A 19,667-nucleotide genomic window follows, 5' to 3' on the forward strand; every position below is an offset into this window, starting at 1 on the left:
CTTGAGAGTCCCAGCCTCTGGCTTGTATGTCATCACATTAAAGGTGGTGGGTCTGACCCCTTTTAAAGAGGGTCCCAGGGAAGACAGGGTACAAAGCAGCAGAGACAGAATCACGGGACATGGACCTGTAGGTGACATGTCCCCACCATCACCCATACCTGGCATCATTATCAGGCCAAGAACCTTTGATTAGTCAGGTCATAGGCCCCAGTAGAGAAGATACTGTTATTATCCAGCTAAATTCAGAATTATGTCTACAGTATTAAACCGACCCCGATGACTTGTCACTGTCCCTGCAGATTAACGCATCTCTCAATCCTTAGCAGTTAACACAGAGACCCACAACCAGTCAGAGAACATGAGACTGTTGAATGCTCAGCCTTAAAAAGGATGTTTGCCCCCTGATGTTGTGAGCGACTGAGGAAAAGCCTGGCCTCCTCATCTCCACCCTAGCACCAGCCTCACCTCCGGGAGCCACTTCCTGAAGCTCAAGAGTTCATGAGAACAGCAGCCACACATAGACCTTGAACACTTTGCGGCTGTTCTGTGCACTAGGATGCAAAAGAAAACATCTCCCTGTGCTTCCTGCCTGTCTTTGTGGCCGTCCAGATTGAATTGGGGAGTACAAGTAAAAGAAAAAAAGAGTTCTTGAGACCAACAGACCAACAATGGGGCTGGTAACTGCTTCCAACACTATAGCACATGCCCATTGTATCACAGTTACAGTGAGGTGGCCTGCCTCTGGTCCTGGTGGCATAGGTCTTACCGATAAAGACTCATGGGCACATGGACCTGCCTTGGCTCTGGGGTCAGTTACTATGGCTACACAATTTTCTGCAGCTTAGACTCTGGGGTAAGAGAACCCCCCCCTCATTTGAAGAAGGGAGTACCATGTCACTAAAGGTGCCCGTCCTTGCCTTAGCCCAGAGAGAGAGTTCTTGGCATCAGAACTGGTTCCCCTGTAAGCATCAGAACTGGAGCTGTGTCTGAGGTCCCCGAATGCCATCCAGTGTGCCTGACAGATTACAGTTACATCTTCCTTGTACGGACCACCCAGAGGGGAAGGGCAGCGACTCCCTGTAGGGGCTGAGAAGGACAGAGAGGAAACTGATCACCACATGCTTCTAAACCAGCATGGAATATAGGGTCACCTCAAACTCCCTACTTCTTCCACTTCCTGTTCCCCCAGCCCTGCACACTTCCCAAACCCTAAACACTGTCACCACTCAAGTCCCTTCAAGTTCAGTGTGCCCAACTGCTAAAGTTGGGTCTAATTAGCCAGTCTTAATTGATATTAAGATAAATAACTTTTCAAATGATTTCCCCCCGTGAGATGGAGACTTGTCGGAGGGCAACCATCCCTAATTTAAATCAATGAATTAAAACAAATGTGATTTAGTGGTTGCCGAAAGGAGAGGGAAATTTTTAATTCACTAATCAACTCATCCGTGTTGATGGTGGGGGAAATTCTAAAACACATTAATCAGCTGGGGATAGAGCCGTTCATACGGCACCATGCTGTCAGGGCCATAAGAAGGCAGGACTGATTTAAGACGCAGCAAGTCCTGAGGGTGTGGATCCCTGCAGCTGGGGCTCCCTCACCTTACCAAGTTTTTCTTCACACTTAAGAAGGCTGGCCCTGCGGCTGGAGAGATGCTGAGGGGTTAAGAACACTGCCGTTCTTCCAGAGGACCAGAGTTCCATTCCCAGCACCCATGTTGGGCCGTTTACAACCACCTATAACTTCAGCTCCAGGGTACTTGACACCCTCTTCTGGCTATACCCACATGCCACACACACCCCTACATGCATAAAAATAAGATAAAATGAATTTTTAAAGAAAATGTCTTCAAGTAAGATGCTCACTGTTTATAAAAGTCAGACCAGTGGAATGGTTTAAGAAGTGAAAGTCCTTGGTGTGCAAGCTTGACAAGCTGTGCTTAATCCCTGGATTCCATGGTGGGAAGAGAGGCGTGGCTCCCAGAAGTTGTCCTCTGACTTCCACTTATGCTGTGGCGTGTCACATCTCATTTATGTAGGCACACACCATAGCTGTACACAAACACTTTTTAATGTCCTAGCAAGACAGCTTGGCACGTAAAGGCACTTGCTGCCAAGCCTGATGACCTAAGTTATTTGATTCCCAGAGATCCTGGAGGCCCACATGGCAGAGAAAGAAAGAACAGACTCCCACAAGCATGTACACAGCACACATACACATACACACACACACACACACACACACACACACACACACACACACACACACCCCAAATAAAAAAGGGCCAGTGAGATGACCCAGTCGGTAGAGGTTCTTGCTGCCGCTCCTGAGCACTTACACCTGATCCCCAGGATCCACACGGTAGAAGAGAGAATTGACTCCTGGGACTTGTTCTCTCATCCTTGTCCCTGACACACAAAATAAATAAATAGGATATAATGAAGAGCAGAGGTGGACACAGATGCCACCTAATCAGTCATCCTGTCTCATATCTCGTTTTAAACTCCTGCTGACACCAGAGAGTGAGTCTCTAAAATGTATCAAACTAGATATTCCCACCCCAAGTCAGACAGAGCCAAGGCACGTGAAGCCACAGACTTCAATGAGGGAATGGAAATGGAGAGACAGCCCACATCCTGCAGCGTGAACAGGTGTGGTCCATAGCAGACTCTAGAGGCAAAGGCATAGCACACATTCCAGGGCTGCAAGGTGGGGGCTGGGCTGCCTGGCTCTGCTTGGGTGACAGCTGGGATGCTATGGGGCTTTCACGTGCTCTCCTTGTTTATGGTATCTCTCTCGGTTTTCTGAAAATGCCACTTTTATCTGTAGATTCCTCGCCTGATACGAGTTGTGAAAAGTGAGAGAAGACTGGATCTATTACAGATTTTTTTGTTGTTGTTGTAAGTCACAGAACTTGACACAAACTGTCTGAAGCAAAAATAGGAATTTATTGGCTCCTGCGATGGGAAATGTTGGGATGAATTCAGCTGAAGGCAGAACTGTAACCAAGAGAAACTAAGGAGCTCTCACACGTTCTGAGCTTAGTTCTGCCTTTCTCCATCAGCTCCTGCAGAGCACCACAACTCTCCAGCACACAGGCAGGGCGATGAGCCAGCTCTGGCCTCCACAGACTTTCACTTTAAGTGGAGCGAGATTAAGACCAGTCTTTCTTAGAATCCTAGCTTTAAGCAATTCCATGGTCCCTGGAGTAGCTGTTCTCAGTGTGGCAATCAGGTGAGTGGTTTGACCAGTCTGCATCATGGCTCCGAGGCCCAAGGCCAAGGTGCTAAACCCCTCCACGTGTCATCTATAGAAAGAGCTGATACCTTCCACCTGGGCATGCTCCCTGGCTCCAGAAGCATCAGAGCAACTGGAGAGGGGGCAGATAACATGGGAAGGGCTCAGAAGATGTTGGCTGCTGGGAACCTGTCTACCCTGAATCAGACAGGCAAGAGAAGAATCTGCAGCTAACACTTAAGCTGGATTCCTGAGTTGAGGAAGTCACCTTGATGGACACAGAGATGGGAGAGGATGGACCTGGGCTCAGTGTGTGTCTCCTCAGGGAGGTGATATGTTATAACGTGAGTGGGGCAGGGTCTGACATAGGGTGGCCTTCCTTCCTCCTGCTTTTCAGACACTTCTAATGGTGGCTGGCATTGGCTCAGTCTGCCCTGTTGTTCTGCTGGTTTCAGCCACTCGTGTGGGTTTCATATACTCTCGTTCTCACATAAAAATCCAAGCCTCAGTCCTGTGTCAGAGCGGAGTCCTCCAGAGGGAACCTGAAGGTCATGCTCACTTTTGTGTTAGCAGGTTACAAACACAGCTTCATGCTCTAAACAACCCATGCCAGGGACGTTGCCTGAACTGGTTCTGTACACTGTGTACCCTATTAGGATGCAGTTCAAGAGCCACCACACCCACTTTGGTCACAGAGACTTCCTGTGTCTGCTGACAACCCTCAGCTTTGGCTGCCTGGGCTTTGCTCGGCCCTTGGTGCCAGTATTAACTCTGACCTTGGTGACCAGGCGGGAGTAGAGGAATGGGACTGGGGCCAGGATGTGACTCTGGTTCTGAAGTCAGCAGGTCTGGAAAGTTGTACAGCCTTTCTGAGATTCAGTCTCCCCGTCAGTGAAAGAGAAGCCTGACTGACTGCTTCCCTGAGCTGACACAGGAACAGGAGAGGAGAGGTGGAATGCGTGTGGTCTTTGGAGGACAATGGAAGACAAGTGTGTGGCCTGTTTGTGGAAACAGCACAATGCTGGCAAGCTCTGAGTGTGCAGAATTTCATACATCTTGAAACTCCTGCTAGGAATCTTGACCTATTCATCCATCCATCCATTCATTCATTTATATGACAGAGCATGTCTGTCTTTCTAGGTGCCGGGCCACATGTAGAAGATCCGTTCTTCCATGTTTAAGCCCTCTGAGCATGGGAGGTGAGTAGAAAGCTGACCTCTGTCCTGGACTTTATTACAAGTTAACTTGAAAGTCTGGCCCCACTGAGGGCTTTGAATGCAAGGGGAAGGTGTCTTGTTCAAGCTAGCTCAGAGCTTGACCCTCAGGCCTCTGACATCTCATGGGCTGTTCTCCAATCGAGACTCCCCAGTGGCTTTCAGCCCCAGGACTCCAGAGTGTTCCAGAGCAGGCCCCTGCTCCACCCTACGTGTAGTGTCTTCCTCCTAGATGCTTCTATGACTGGTCCCAGCATACCTTAGGGGTCAGGTTAAGCACATCGACCCTCAGCTTCCCCACTGTAAGCAGGGAACCAGTCAAGGTAACTCACATGGATGTTAGTGGGACTCTGACCAAGTGAGAGAATGAGCTCTCTCCTTGGCTCTTGTGATGCACTGAACAGGTAGGCACATCAAGCCTACTTCCTCCCCTTCCTCATCGACAGGACGGATGTGAAGGTCAAGTCATATATTTCCAGTAAAAGTTGTCTATAGGCTTCTTCGGAGTTCCATATTTTTCCCACCACGCCTGTCACATTTAGGTGCTCTCTGACACCAGCAGGCCACACACTATCCCCAGTCACAACCCCAGGCAGAGAAAAACGGGTGTGATCATTTCCCCATGCTCACTTCCCTTGACAGATGTCCTGTTTTCAAATCTTCATTTTCTATCAGTTGAAAAAAAAAGAAGGAAATACCAAAATTTCCACTCCAACATTTTGAAGATAGACAGGGCTTCCCTGGGCCTCAGTAGCAGGACCTGTTTCCTGGTGAACCAATTGGCAGAGTTACACAATGCAGTGTGAATTCAAAGGTCATTAAACCAGGCACACTAGACATTATGATACAAACTCCTTCCTGGGAGTCATCTCCCAGTGATGCAGCCCCCAACCCCTGCCAGACTGACATTCCCGTGTGAGCCACCAAGCCTTCGAGGAACAGCACTTGGTCTCTGTTGTTGGTGGCATTCTGTAATTGGTCAAGCAGATGCTTGCCTCCAGCCAGTCTATCACCACCTGGGTTATGGCGGCCTTCCAGTGCTCTCGCTGTCACTCAGTTATAGTAAAACACATCGAGGGACCACAGTTCACAATAATGGCCACCGTGCATTCTAATCCTTCCCTGGCCAACCGTGTTGTCAGAGCGACACCGGCCTGAGCAAGCCTTTTCAGATATGAGATGGAAGGGAGCTCTTGCTTGTGGGGTTCACAGACTGCTGGCAACCAGGCAGCCCTGTGCCTCCCAATTAATACTGAGATGCAGCATGTTCTGGTGAAAGAACCTTGACAGGAACCAGTCACAGATCTGAGAAGTGGCCCCTACGCCTGGACTCAGAAGGGCTGTTGCAGGCTGCACATCCACAGTGGGAAAGAGACAGATCCAGGCTGGAGCAGAGTGTCACCAGGGTGTGTCACAGTCATTGTGGACCCACAGAAGACTCAGAATTTCATCTGAGATCCTACCTCATCTTCAGCCATGGTGAGTTCATCCTGAGAACACAGGAGCCTTGAGGCTCATGTGTGTGAATGAGGGGTGGGTCCTCTGAACTTCTGGAGATGGGAAAAGTTTGCTAATGGAGCCATCTGTGTGACTGTCGAGGCCCAGTCTGTACCCAGGTACTCCTCTATGCCTATATGCCTTCTTGTGCAAAGTCCATTGATGTCCATGCTTAGGTGGTGCCGAGGCAGAGGCGGTGATATGGCTGCTCTTGCTCCCAGCCTCTGTAATATGGAGATGGATGGAGACATTAAATGGATAGATAAATCTTTCCATATCTATAGTAATATCCAAGCATCTGAAGCCAGATCTGTAACCATGTATCTTTATATCTGCTGCCTCCCCCTCCCAGTCAGATGGAGAGCATACTTCTATCTTTGTTTAGAGAGATGCATCTCTACAGCTGTAGACAAATCTATACAGACAGATTTTAATCCATGTATATAGACAGATGTGTGATGTAAAGACACAGACACGCTGGGCAGACATCTGTTAAGACGTTTTTTCGAAGGATTGGCTTTTGTGACTTCTGGAGCCATCATTGGGAAAATGGGCAGTTCTTGTCAGGAGGGTCATGCTGGAAACTCAGTCAGGGGGCTGTCCCCACATGGGGCTTGCTTAGCCTGCTTACTTATAGTACCCAGTACCACCTGCCCAGAGGTGGCACCACCCACAGTGGGCTGGATCCTCACACATCAATCATTAACCAAGAAATGCTTCATAGACTTGTCTACAGGCCAATCTTATAGAGGCAATAATTCCTCAATTGAGGTTCTCTCTTCTGAGGTGACTCTAGTTTGTGTCAAGTTTACAAAAATCCAACCAACACATTAAGGATAATCTGCTTAACTTAGAATCAAGTGATTCTAATGACATCTGCCACACACCTCCACGTGGCGTTCAGATTAGCTTGTGCGTGGATCAGTTGGTACCACTGTTTAGCCAAGCTGTCCATCAATCTGACCATCACAGGAAATGGATGAAAGATGTTTTAGGTTTAAAGATGGTAGGTATGTTGAGAAATGACATTACAAAACTACTTTTATGTAGAAGTTTCTATCAGCTCTTCAAAATCTTGGCTATGCTGTGGACATATCACCCAGTGAACAGAAGTCAGCCGAGTCCATGGGTTGGCTCAGGAGATAGACAGTATACTGACTTGCATTCTGGCTTCTGAGGTTCCAGCTCCCATAGATGCTAGCTCTGTGGAACAGAGGTAGAGAGACTGAGCAGAGGTGTGGAACAGACACACTGTGAACCCCAGCTCTGTACTCTGCCCAGCTGGTCTGTGGAAGCAGGTGCATGTGTGCGTATGCTCCCTACCCCACACTGCCCTGGGACTGGGCTGGGTTTGTAACTAGCCAGTGAGACAGAAATTCTCAGAGGATGTGAAAATGGGCATGGCACTCAAGAGGCAGCAAAGGACTGCAGAAGCCCAGGACCCCTTGTAAGGCAGCTCTCAAGACTTGGGAACCCTGTGTGAGGAGGAGAGAACCTCCCATGTGTGCCCCACTTCTGCTGTGGGATGTCTTTCTGTATGCTGTGAATATGTGGCTCCCACTGGATAATAAATAAAGCTGTTTTGGCCTATGGCAAGAAAGCTCACAGCCAGGCAGGAAATCCAAGCAGAGAAAAGAAGGGTGAAGAGGGGGAGACACCAGCCCACCACAGAAGGAACAACAAGATGTCAGCAGACCGGTAATGCCATGGCCAAGTGGCAACATACAGATTTAGAGAAATGGATCAATTTAAGATTAAAGAGCTAGCTAGCAAGAAGCTAAAGCCATAGGCCATACAGTTTGCAATTAATATAAGCCTCTGAGTGATTATTTTATAAACAGCTGCAGAACCGTGATGGGAGAGATTTGTCCAGACTGCAGGGCAGAAAAAGGAAACTTCCCTCTCCTCACTTTGGTTGTGGAAACAGGTCAGGCAGTTCCACCCTACATCAGCAGCACATGCCCAGTGTTCTCTATCATTTTCTTTGAGGGTTACAGAGAAGGGAACTGGATCTACTGAGTCCCTGCAGAATGGTCCCAAAGCCCATCTTACCCAATCACCTGTCTCTCTAGGAGGAGACACCAATATTTGCTTTCTTAGAAGGAAGCAGAGGAGCAGAGGTATCTTCAGCCTTTCGTGGCTGTCAACAAATCTGGGCCTTGAACCCAGGAACCTTGATGTCTAAGTTTTCAACCACTCTGCCATGGCTTCCGCATGACCTTTTCAGTTGACCAAATCTTAAATTACCTCTCTGGCACAGAGAGGAGACAGCACCCAGGTGCCTACTGCATCCTGTGCAGCTCTGGGCTGGTCCCTCCACCTCTTGGAGTTCTGTTTCACCTGATCAAGTAGGGGCGGGGCACAGTCTCCATGCTAGGCAGCCCTGGTGGGCATGTGGCTTGGCAGATGTTTCTGGAGACTGTGAGCACTTTTGCAAAGGGGAGGGACTCAACTTCCCATCAGCTGCTCAGACGCATTGGCTTACTTGCTGCTGCACCTGCATTGCATTTGCTCCCTGCATTGCCCTGCACAATAACTGGGGCCAGCTCATGGCTCGTGAGGTACAGTTTTAAAGCTGTATTTCTAAATCACATTTTTTCCTGGCCATTTCCCATGAAGATTGGAGAGAAATCCACTCCGTTGTCTTTCCTGTTTGCCCTTTGCTCATCCTGGTATTTCCTAGAACTGAGGTCCTAGCAGTCTAGAGTAGAACCTCTCTTCGTTCATGGCTGGTTGCAGCTATCCAGGCTCAAAGCCCCAAGGTTAGAAGCCTCTGTGGCCAGGCTTGGCCATCAGGCATCTCCGGTGGCCCCTGAGGGTGTTGCAGAGATTGGCTTCTAGGGACCCTGTCCTGGTGGCTCTGCCTCGGCACATCCAATGTGTGAGATTCAGACCATACACTTCTCTTATCGTCAAAGGCTCCAGTGTTATACTTTTCAGAAGAACACAGCCCCGATGGCTTCTCTTATGAAAACAGCTCCTGTCAGCCTCACACACTGGCTCCCTTGTGACCTGGTCCCTCCAGTAGTCTAGGAGCCTGGGTCACTAGAAGGACTATTCTCTCTTTGTTTGGTAGGTAAAAGGAACTAAGGCACCATTTCTTCCCCCTTTCCACCTTATTTCTTTTCCTCCTCCTTTTCCCTTTCTCCTTCCTTGTTCCTTTTCTTTGCTTCATTCAAATCTGTGACTGTAAAACATCTGTAGTGGTTAGTGCTGCTGCTGGTGACAGTGGTGATGGTGGTGGTGGTGACGATGGTGGAGTGATAATTGTGATGATAGTGGGGGGGTGATGAGGATGGTTATGACAGTGGGGAGGGTAACGGTGGAGGTAGTGATGATGATGTTTGTGATGATGGTGGTGGTGACTGTGACCATAATAGTGGTAATGCTCAGGATGATGGTGGGGATGAAAGTGGTGATGATGATGGTGCTGGTGATTAAGACGATGATAATGATGGTGGTGATGGTGGTGGTAATGATAATGGTCCTGCTGATGCTGCTGGCAGTGACTGGTGGGCGGCTCACACTGCCACATCTACAGACAGGCATAGGAATGGAGTAGCTGTGGTTTCTCGAAGACTTCAGAAGCCACTCACAGAGTCTCTTGGCCACAATATTTTGGGCGAGTCTGAGAGTGGAATGAAGTCCATTCTAGGAGTTCAGCAAGAGGAAGGAGAAAGCCTGTTACTATGGAAACTCCAGCTTGGCACCACATGCAAATACCTGTCTCCCTTGAAACCTGCCTGACAGTGATGCTGAGTGTAAAATACAGAGCACAGTAAAACGGGTTTTTAACTTTTACACTGGGACTGTGAGAGCCGGGCTGCTGATTAATTATGCACAAGTGCTCAGGGAGGCAGCCGGTGGAACGTCTGCAGGTAATGGCCTTTTGACAAATTCCCTCCAAATCTTAATTTTTTAAGGGGCTTTTTTTGAGTAAATAGAATAAGGAGAGGCAAGCAGGTCCATTTACAGAGGCTGCTCCGCGGACACATTAGCCGGGCTTTCGCCACACACATACTTCTTTCCCTCATTAGTGTGACAGGAACATGGTTCTGAGGAGCCAGTGCTGAGGCCACCTGTCCTGTCATGTGGATCGGGCCCCATCCCACAGGGCAGGGGGCGGGATGTGACTCAAAGAAATGAGGAGTGCGGGAGGGGCTTTCCCAGGACTAATGGCTACACTTGCAGTTTCTGCCTTGGAGAAGACGCCACTGATCCCAGGAACAGAGCCTACGCTCATCTGCAGGTCTCAGAGAGAGGGTGACCTGAAGTTGGGGTTCCTTGGGATTCAGCAGGGTGCTGACTCCTAAGAGGTTTCAAAGGGCACAGAGAAGAGACGCCTAGGCTCAGGGGGCTCTTGTGGAAGACTACAGAATGTCTGTCTCTAGTGAAGGAGGAGACCAACCAGTAAAATGACTCAGTCAGTAAATCAACTGCAAAGACCTGAGTTTCATCCTAAGAACCCACCTGAAAATCCTGGGCACAGTGGCATATGCTTCTAATACCAGTGCTGGGGAGTGAGAAACGTGATCCCCGGGGCTCAATGGTTAGTCTAACCTGACTGAGGAGTTCCAGGCCAGTGAGAGTCTGGTTCAAAGGAGAGACAGCATTCCTGACAATGACACCCGAGGCTGTTCCTGGCCATTCACCATGCACACACATGTGACCCATGAACACACTTGCTCACGCATACAAGTACACACACCTGCATTAAAAAGGAGATAGGAAGGGACATTGAAGTATTAGGCAGGATATTCAGGCAAAATATTGAGTTAAACAGAAGATGTGTCTAAAGTCACCTCCAGCACTCTCAGCTAGGGCTGAGTGTCCCTGTATGCAGGAAGAAGTCATAAGAGTGTGGATGTGTCTTTGGTGAAAAACTAGCCCCAGGAATCTTCCAGAAGTAGATTTGGAACTGTTAGGTGGCAGAGCCCACCTTATAGAGTCCAGACCCTCCTAGAAGGCAGAATACCAAGCAGTGGACACGGAACTGAGAGTCATGTGTGCTGGGTACTTTTACATCAATTTGACATTAGCTGAAGTCGTCTGAAATTGAGAGAACCCTGACTGAGAAAAGACCTTTGTAAGATCCAGCTGTAACATCTTTCGTACAGGAATATACTCTGTATGCTACCAAAATAGAAATGTAAACATCCAGCCAGCCACAAAACCTTTAGTGATAGTCCGCTGTGCTCATAGATCTGTGCCTGGTTCAGCCATCATCGCAGAAGCTTCCTTCTGCAGCAGACGGGAACAGATACAGAGACCCACGGCCAGACACAGAGAGCAAGAGACTTTGGAACACAGCCATCAACAGGAGGTCTCCATCAAATCCCTCCCCTCAGAGCTCAGGGAACCCCGAGGAAAAGGAGGTAGAAAGATTGTAAGAGCTAGGGGGATAGAGGACACCAAGAGAACAAGACTCTCTGTACCAACATGAGCAAAGCTCATATGAACTCATAAAGACTGGAGCAGCATGTACAACACCTACACCAGTCTGCACCAGGTCCTCTGCGCATGTGTTATTACATATATGCCACGGCTTCTGGTTTAGTTGTTTTTATGGTATTCCTGAGTGTGTGAACAAGCTAGTCTGTGCCTTCTTTCGGGCTCTTTTCCTTCTGTTGATGGATCTTCCCCAACTTCAACATGATAGGCTTTGTTTTACCTTATAATTTACTATTATATTTTATGATTACTTCTTAGAAGCCTGCCCTGTTCTAATGAGAGATAGAAGGGAGTGGATCCAGATGGGAGGGGAGCAGGGGAGGCACTGGGCTGAGCAGAGAGGGCAAACTATAATCAGGATATTATATGTGAGGAAGAATCTAATTTCAATAAAAAAGTGACCATGTAGACAGCTGGGGTCACATATCAGAGAGTTTGGGGGGAGGGAAACTATGTAATTATTTCATAATCTCAAAGCAGTAAAAAAAAAAAAGGTTAAAATCACTATATGCTGAGTAGTATTCCATTGTGTATATGTACCACATTTTGTTTATCCATTCTTCAGTTGAAGGGCATCTAGGTTGTTTCCATGTTCTGGCTATTACAAACAATGCTGATATGAACATAGCTGAACAAGTGCTCTTATGGTGTGGTTGAGCATTCCTTGGGTATATGCCCAAGAGTGGTATAGCTGGATCTTGGGGGAGATGGATTCCCAATTTTCTAAGAAAGCGCCATATTGATTTCCAAAGTGGTTGTACAAGCTTGCATTCCCACCAGCAGTGGAGGAGAGTTCCCCTAGCTCCACATCCTCTCCAGCATAAGGTGTCTTCAGTGTTTTTGATCTTAGCCACTCTGACAGGCGTAAGGTGGTATCTGAGAGCTGTTTTGATTTGCATTTCCCTGATGATTAAGGATGTTGAGCAATTCCTTAAATGTCTTTCGGCCATTTGAGTTTCCTCTGTTGAGAATTCTCTGTTTAGTTCTATAGCCCATTTCTTAATTGGACTGTTGGGCATTTTGATGTCTAATTTCTTGAGTTCCTTATATATTCTGGATATCAGTCCTCTGTCAGATGTGGGGTTAGTGAAGATCTTTTCCCATTCTGTAGGCTGTCGCTTTGCCTTGTTGACCGTATCCTTTGCTCTACAAAAGCTACTCAGCAGAGAAAAACAATGACATCATGAGGTTTGCAGACAAATGGATGGATCTAGAAAAAATCATCCTGAGTGAGGTAACCCAGACTCAGAAAGACAAACATGGTATGTACTCACTCATAGCAGGATACTAGATGTGAAACAAGGATGACTTGTCTGCTACTCACATCACCAGGGAGGCTACCTGGAAAACAGGACCCCAAGAAAGACACAGGGATCGCCTAATGACAGAGAAATGGAATGAGATCTACATGAACAGCCTGGACATGAGTCGGGGTAGTGAAAGGCAAGGGTCGAGGGAAAGAGAGCTTGGGGGAGCTGGAGATCCCAGCTGGATCAACAACAGAGAGGGAGAACAAGGAATAGGAGACCATGGTAAATGAAGACCACATGAGAATAGGAAGAAGCAAAGTGCTAGAGAGGCCCACAGAAATCCACAAAGATACCCACACAACATACTGCTGGCAATGGTCGAGAGACAGCCCGAACTGACCTACTCTGGTGATGGGATGGCCAAACACCCTAATTGTTGTGCTAGAAACCCCATCCAACTACTGAGGGATCTGGATGCAGAGATCCATGACTAGACCCTGGGTGGATCTCTGGGAGTCCAATTAGCAAGAATGAGGAGGGTTTATATGAGTGAGAATTGTTGAGACCAAGGTTGGATAAAGCACAGGGACAAATAGCCAAATGAATGGAAACACATGAACTATGAACCAATGACTGAGGGGTCACCACTGGATCAGGCCCCCTGAATGGGTGAGACAGTTGATTGGCTTGATCTGTTTAGGAGGCATCCAGGCAGTGGGACTGGATCCTGTGCTCATTGCATGAGTTGGCTGTTTGAAACCTGGGGCCTATGCAGGATTGCTTGGCTCGGTCTGGGAGAAGGGGACTGGACCTGCCTGGACTGAGTCTACCAGGTTGATCTCAGTCTGTGGGGAAGGCTTTGCCCTGGAGGAGATGGGAATGGGGGGGGCTGGGGGGAAGGTGAGGGGGACGGGAGGGGGGAGAACAAGGGAATCTGTGGCTGATATGTAGAACTGAATTGTATTGCAAAATTAAAAAAAAATCACTATATGCATGTCTGAAATGGAAATATTTAAAAAAACATGTAAATTAAATAATTAAGAACCTTGAAACAATAACTCTAACTTCATAGAGGCTCCTGTAAAGAACTTCTTAACAATGCTACTAATCCCCACAAGTTGAGTGTTCATCCTCTCAAGATATCATCATACTTGACTATTGCCAGTTAATGAAAAGCTCAATTTCAGTTATAAAAATCTAGCTGTAGGGCGTTTTCTTAATTAGTGACTGATGTGGGAGGACTTAGCCCATTGTGGGTGGTGCCATCCCTGGGCAGGTAGTCCTGGGTTCTGCAAGAAAGCAGGCTGAGTAAGCCATGAAGAGCAAGCCAGTAAGCAGCACCCCTCCATGGCCTCTGTATAAGTTCCTGCCTCCAGGTTCGTACACTGTTGTGGTTCCTGTCCTGATTTCCTTCAGTGATGGACTACAATGTGGGAATGCAAGCCAAATGAATCCTTTCCTCCTCAAGTTGCTTTTGGTCATGGTGTTTCATCGTAGCAATAGAAATCCTAACTAGGACACCATGGGATGCTCAGAGTTCTGGTGGAGCAGAAGTCAGGTTACAGGGGTACAACTGGGCATCAGAGGACCTTCAGGATCCTTGTGGGGAGGAAATATGTTGACGATGAGAAAACAGACCTGAGGCAAAGCCATGTGTTTCTGCAGAATAACTTTATAGAATGAGTCTCGTGTCTCCTTTACAAATGAAGCTGCTGAAGCCCATTGAGACACCAGGATCAAAGCTTGGGACTCTGTAAGTGGAGTGACCAGCTGTTTGGGTCTTTTGGTATCTTGCTTCCTTACATGCCTGAGCAAGGAGCATCTCCCTCTCGCCTTACTATTGGCTGCAGACTTACGTAGCATCACCTCTTGTGGCACAAAGTCGGGATCTTGTTTTCTAGAATGGCTGTAATGGCCAGATGCTTGCTGGACAGGAGGGATCAGGAGTCTAGACAGAAGAGTCTGTGAAGGGCAAGCTGTTCTTCGAATGATGGAGTTAGGAAGGACACACTGCCTTTTGAGTTTCCTGAGTGTGTAAGTGATACCTGGGACAGGAAGGGGCACAGCATCCTGAAAGCAGGTAGCAGAGTCTCTAACAGAGTCCAGCTATGATCCATCTCTCGAGTCTCCCCAGATGTCCCCATGAAGGGCATACAGTGAGAGTGACAGATGTGACTCCCCTCTCAACTTTCATGTGCTTGAGTCCTACTCATCAAGGCCCTGGAATGTGTTATTGCTGTGGAAGTGGGACGTTTCAGATACTGTTAAGAGAAAATGGGTCATACTGGAGTCATGTGGGTCCCTAAGCAATATTTCCAGTTTCCTTATAAACCTGTGGCATGCAGGCACAGACAGAATGACAGGCTGTGTGACAATTGGGGGAGGGTAGATGCGTGTGTGTGTGTGTGTGTGTGTGTGTGTGTGTGTGTGTGTGTGGTCATGGGTACACACACAAGTCTGACAAGCCGTTAGTAGCAGTGATGTGGGGTGGACTCTCTTGACACCAGCAGAAACAACAGCCCCTGACCTTGGGGTTTGGGGACCAGAGCTGTGTGACAATGTTTTGTTAGCTGTGTGACAATGGCACCTACACTATGGTTCTTCTTAACCCCTAGGACCCAGTGTTGAATAAAATCACCAGCCCTTTCCAAACAGTGGCTTCAACCAGGCTGGAGAAAACGTGGTCAGGAGTGGCCAGGATGGTCATGTCTAGGGTTACAGTGGGACGAGGGAGACTCAGCAGGATGTGGTGTCATCTGCTCACTTGGGATGTCACTGCTCTTCGCTTGGGGTTGTCTCTTAAAGTTTAGATGACAAAATATCAAGGAGGACAGAAACATGCAGGTCTGTGCCTATCACTGTGCACGCTGGAGGCTGGCTCTGGGGACATGCTCCCAGCCCGGCACAATTCACTCCTCTGTGGCCCTGGCCAGTCTGTGTGAAGGTAATAGCAGAAGTCAGCAATGTTTCTCCAGGGGACTCTGAGCTGATGGATTGTTTTGCTAGGGAAAATTCACGTCCCCCATAATTGGGAATGCAAACAGAAGTGATTATGGGTTGATTTGTAGCAATTTGGCAAATTTACGGAATGCATGGTTCTGCTGGAACGGGGGGGACGATGAAGAGAGGGCTGGTGCTTGTGTTCCTCTGCCTGACTGGGGATGCCAGGTTTCAGTGAGCTGCCTGGGTAGGAACGCATGCTTCCTCCCCAAGGACCCTCCACCCCGACATGACCAGGCTCCCTTCACAGTCAGGGCAGGAGCCTCCATGGCTCAGGCCTGTGGCTGGCTTCAGGCGATGCATGGAACAGTCTCCCAACAGACTGATGTGGGGCTTCTGTTGGTGACTCTCTGACAAAGCAGCTTAGGAAGGGAAGGATTGTCTTGTCCCACACGGGGAGGGGGCGACGTCACAGTGGGGAGGGAGCTGGTCCACAGGCAGATGCTAGTCATAGCTGGTGCCTCTCGGATTTCAACTTGAACAACGCTACCCCCATTCTGGGCCATCTTCCCTCCACTGTGAACCTTCCGTAAGTACCCCATGGACACACCACATCAATTAACAGTGATGGTTAATCATTACAGGCACTGTTTCTGTACCTCCATCTTTCCAGACACACACACACACACACACACACACACACACACACACACACACACACACACAGCGCCCTGGTGGTGAGGATGCTCACACAGCAGCATCAATGCAGAGATGTCAACCCCAAGGCATCTATTTACAGGTGATCTCTGCACACGGACGGTTCTGCCCTTACTCCTTTCCAGCTTTTCCCAGCCAGGTTAAGAACACACCTTTGGAGTTACACCCCTCATGAGACAGGTTTTCCTTAGAATGGCCCAGCTCAGCCCCTCTCCTGGTCCCATCCTGGGTTTCAGTGAGGATATCTTAGGGTGAACTGAGTCTTGCTTTGGCCTATGGACTCTATGGTCCAACCACGTGAGTGGAGACTGCACCATAAAGGAGGCAGAAGATGGAGGCTGAGTCCTGACACAGGTGTCCTATCCAGTGACCGGCTCTCCATTCCTTTCCATTCCTGGTCTGCAGGGGAAAGATAAGCACCATATGCCTGCCCCTGCTGCAAGGAGGAGGGTAACTGCTGGCATCTCCACAAACCTTATCAATTCCAGCAGGTTCTGACCATCAGAATCCTGTTATTCAATCACTGCCAGCCTCCTCGCCCTCCAGCACTGGGCACTCACTGTTCCATCCTTCCCCGAACCAAACGTGGTCTCATGTCCTCCCCAGCTCAGGGCCTCCAGACTCCTGTGGACTCAGGACAGGGATTCTGACCTCTGTGTTGGCCTGCAGAAAGCTCACCAGCAGATGCTTCCTCATCGAACCATACCCTAAAACCCAGGGGTGCCAGTCTGAGCCTGCTCTGCAGACAGGACCTCACTTGGCCCACATTCAGAGACTGGAGTGCCAAGCGAGTGTCAATTCAAGTTGGAGATGGGATTTGGAGGTGCCCAGGGAAATGAAAGGCTCCCTCAGAGCTTGGGATGCTAAGGCTTGGACGGTGCACTATCCTCGGGTTATCTCCAATGGATATTATGCAAACCTCCCCTCTCCCTCCCTCTCCCCTTTATATCTGTCTCTATTTCTCCATCTCCTTGTCTCTAATGAAAGAGCCTGGCTGGGCTTCCTCAGACATTTAAAGTAGAAATTTAAATACAATATCCGAAGCTTAACTTTACTTACGGCAACACAAAAAATCCAATTATCAATTAGAACTGATAGGGCTTTGTAGACGGCTCTCTTTATTAGTACCATGCTGCAGCTAGTTTCAGAGAACTGTTTCTGGGGAACATCCTCAGGTTATTATTGTCTTGCTGACTCCATTCTGCAGGAGATTTAAGATCCCACAAGCACCTGCCTGAGCCTGCAGAAAGTCTCAGTATTGCTACCCTGAGAGGCCTTAGCAGCCTCTCTGTGCTTCCTGGATGATTGGAAGGTGGTGGCAGATATGACCCAAGAACCCTGGCCCACTGGCGGTGCTGTGTGACTTTTACAGAGAAGATGTGAATATGTGTCTGTTTACCTAGACCAGGAACCAATGACAGGCCAAAGAGACAGTTAAACCTAGGTCTAGCTTAGTGAATCAGTGAATTTATTTACTGACAAGAGTATTATTGGTGAGGAGTTACTTACAGGTGCATGGTGACTCAAAAGCAGCTGTATCACTGAAAAACTAACCCCAACATGGGTGACAACTCACCCCTGGGGCTGTCTGCAAGCTGGGCTGGTGGGAGATTCTTCTCTCCCCAGCAACTGTTATAACTTGTATAACCTTGGGCAGGGCCTTGTGGGTCTTGTAACTTTGAGGAGTTTCCTTAGACTTGTGTGTTTCATTAACATCCTGAGAACTGCATGCTGCCTTTACTTACTAAGACTTGCTTATTTCCTTTACTTCCTGAGATTTGTTTACTTCCTTCACTTCCTGAGTCATAAGATAGGAGCCTCCCTCCAGGAGGGAATGTTCAATTTTGAGAATTGTTATATAATAGGTGGACACTTCCAAATGCTCTAGGTTCTGGTGAAGGTCCTCAGTCCTATGCCATTGCTGGGATCACTAGCAGGGAGATAGTGGGGACCAGACAAGACACTGCCCCTCAATGATTTCCCAGAAGGGTTCCATAACTTCACAGCAGAACTTGCCATGCTGATGTCTGTAAGCACAGAAGGCTGGTGTTCCCAGATTTAATCTCACACAGTTTGGAGCCACCCTGACTTTTAGTGTTTCCCCCTCCCTGCCTCAGTTTCTATTCTTTCAGCAACAGCCCAGGGACAAGAGCCTGGAACCTCCTGCTTTGCACAACAGAATTTTTCTAGGGTAAAGCTGAGGCTGGAGGGAGCACATGTTCATACGGCCAGAGGACAGTGACAGAGTCAAGGGAGTTGGGGGCGTCTCAGCTGAGCTCCTGGACCACCCGGGGAGGGGGATACAGTGGGTCAGCTGCAATAGGAGAGGCTGCAATGGTGCTGTGATCTTGTGGGCTGCCTGGAGGTCTGGGAGCCCAGCTCTCTTGGGAGGAAACCTTGACTTAGCCAGGTCTTGCTTTTGACCCTATGGAAAATGGTCCCTGCAAATCCATTCCCTGCATCTAGACAGGGCTTCTGCTTCCAGTTGGGAAAATTGGCATCAGCTCTCAGGGACCTTTTCTCCTTCCAGTTCCTGGAGCTAGAGACAAGTGAAGCCGCCTTCACTTCACTCCAACAGTTGTCAAAGAGAAGGACAGCTGTCTTTGGAACACCGGCCCGCTCTCCAGCCCTGTGAGTTTCCCCAGCTCGACACCATTTGGCAACAGAGAGCCAGCATCTCAGGTAAAATCTGCTCACGTTTTGCCAGATGGAGGGAAGTTCATCATGTTGGCAGAGGGAGGCCTGGGTAGGAAATCAGGAGGACAAAGCTGCCATGCTGCTCAGAGTCTCCCTGGGTGTGTGGATGGCAAGAAGGCCACAGGGCTCCCATGCTACTGAAGTCAATGTGCCCCAAGCAGATCAACCGAGACCCCCCCCCCCCCATTCCATATGCTACACTGTTGCCAATGCTGCTGCTGCAGGTTGACCAGTGGGCAGAGTCCAGCATCCTAAGTCTACACAGGCAGAAGACATAAGCAAGGAAGCCAAGAACCCCAAGAAAACAGTCTGAGGTTGATCTTTGGCCTCCACATATATACATGTGTGTACACATGCACACATATGTACATACACAAAAATTTTTTAAAATTTTCTATTTGCTTATTCTTCCCTCATACAATACATTCCAACTTCAGCCTCCTCTCTCCCCACTCCTCCCATTCACCACCACCACCACCCGCCTCCCTTCTCTCCCAGATCTACTCTTCCTGTTTCCCTTCAGAAAAGAGCAGACTGCCTCCCACGGGGTATCAGCTGAACACAGACTGAAAGATGCAATTAGACTAGGCACACACACTTATGTCAAGGCTGGACTAGGCAACATATAGGAGGAAAAGAGTACCAATAGCAGACAAGAGAGTC

The 19,667-nt window shown here is 48.6% G+C and overlaps 1 non-coding gene across 1 annotated transcript; it reads left to right on the forward strand.

The window, feature by feature from the left end:
* Positions 1-505: 505 nt before the first annotated feature.
* On the forward strand, positions 506-630 carry LOC128098066 (small nucleolar RNA SNORA31). The gene has a single exon (XR_008214098.1). It is a non-coding gene; the product is annotated as a small nucleolar RNA SNORA31 (small nucleolar RNA).
* Positions 631-19,667: the final 19,037 nt, after the last annotated feature.

The sequence above is a fragment of the Peromyscus californicus genome, unplaced genomic scaffold (assembly GCF_007827085.1).
Source record: "Peromyscus californicus insignis strain IS unplaced genomic scaffold, ASM782708v3 Scaffold_5__1_contigs__length_169319896, whole genome shotgun sequence".
Classification (NCBI taxonomy): Eukaryota; Metazoa; Chordata; class Mammalia; order Rodentia; family Cricetidae; genus Peromyscus; species Peromyscus californicus.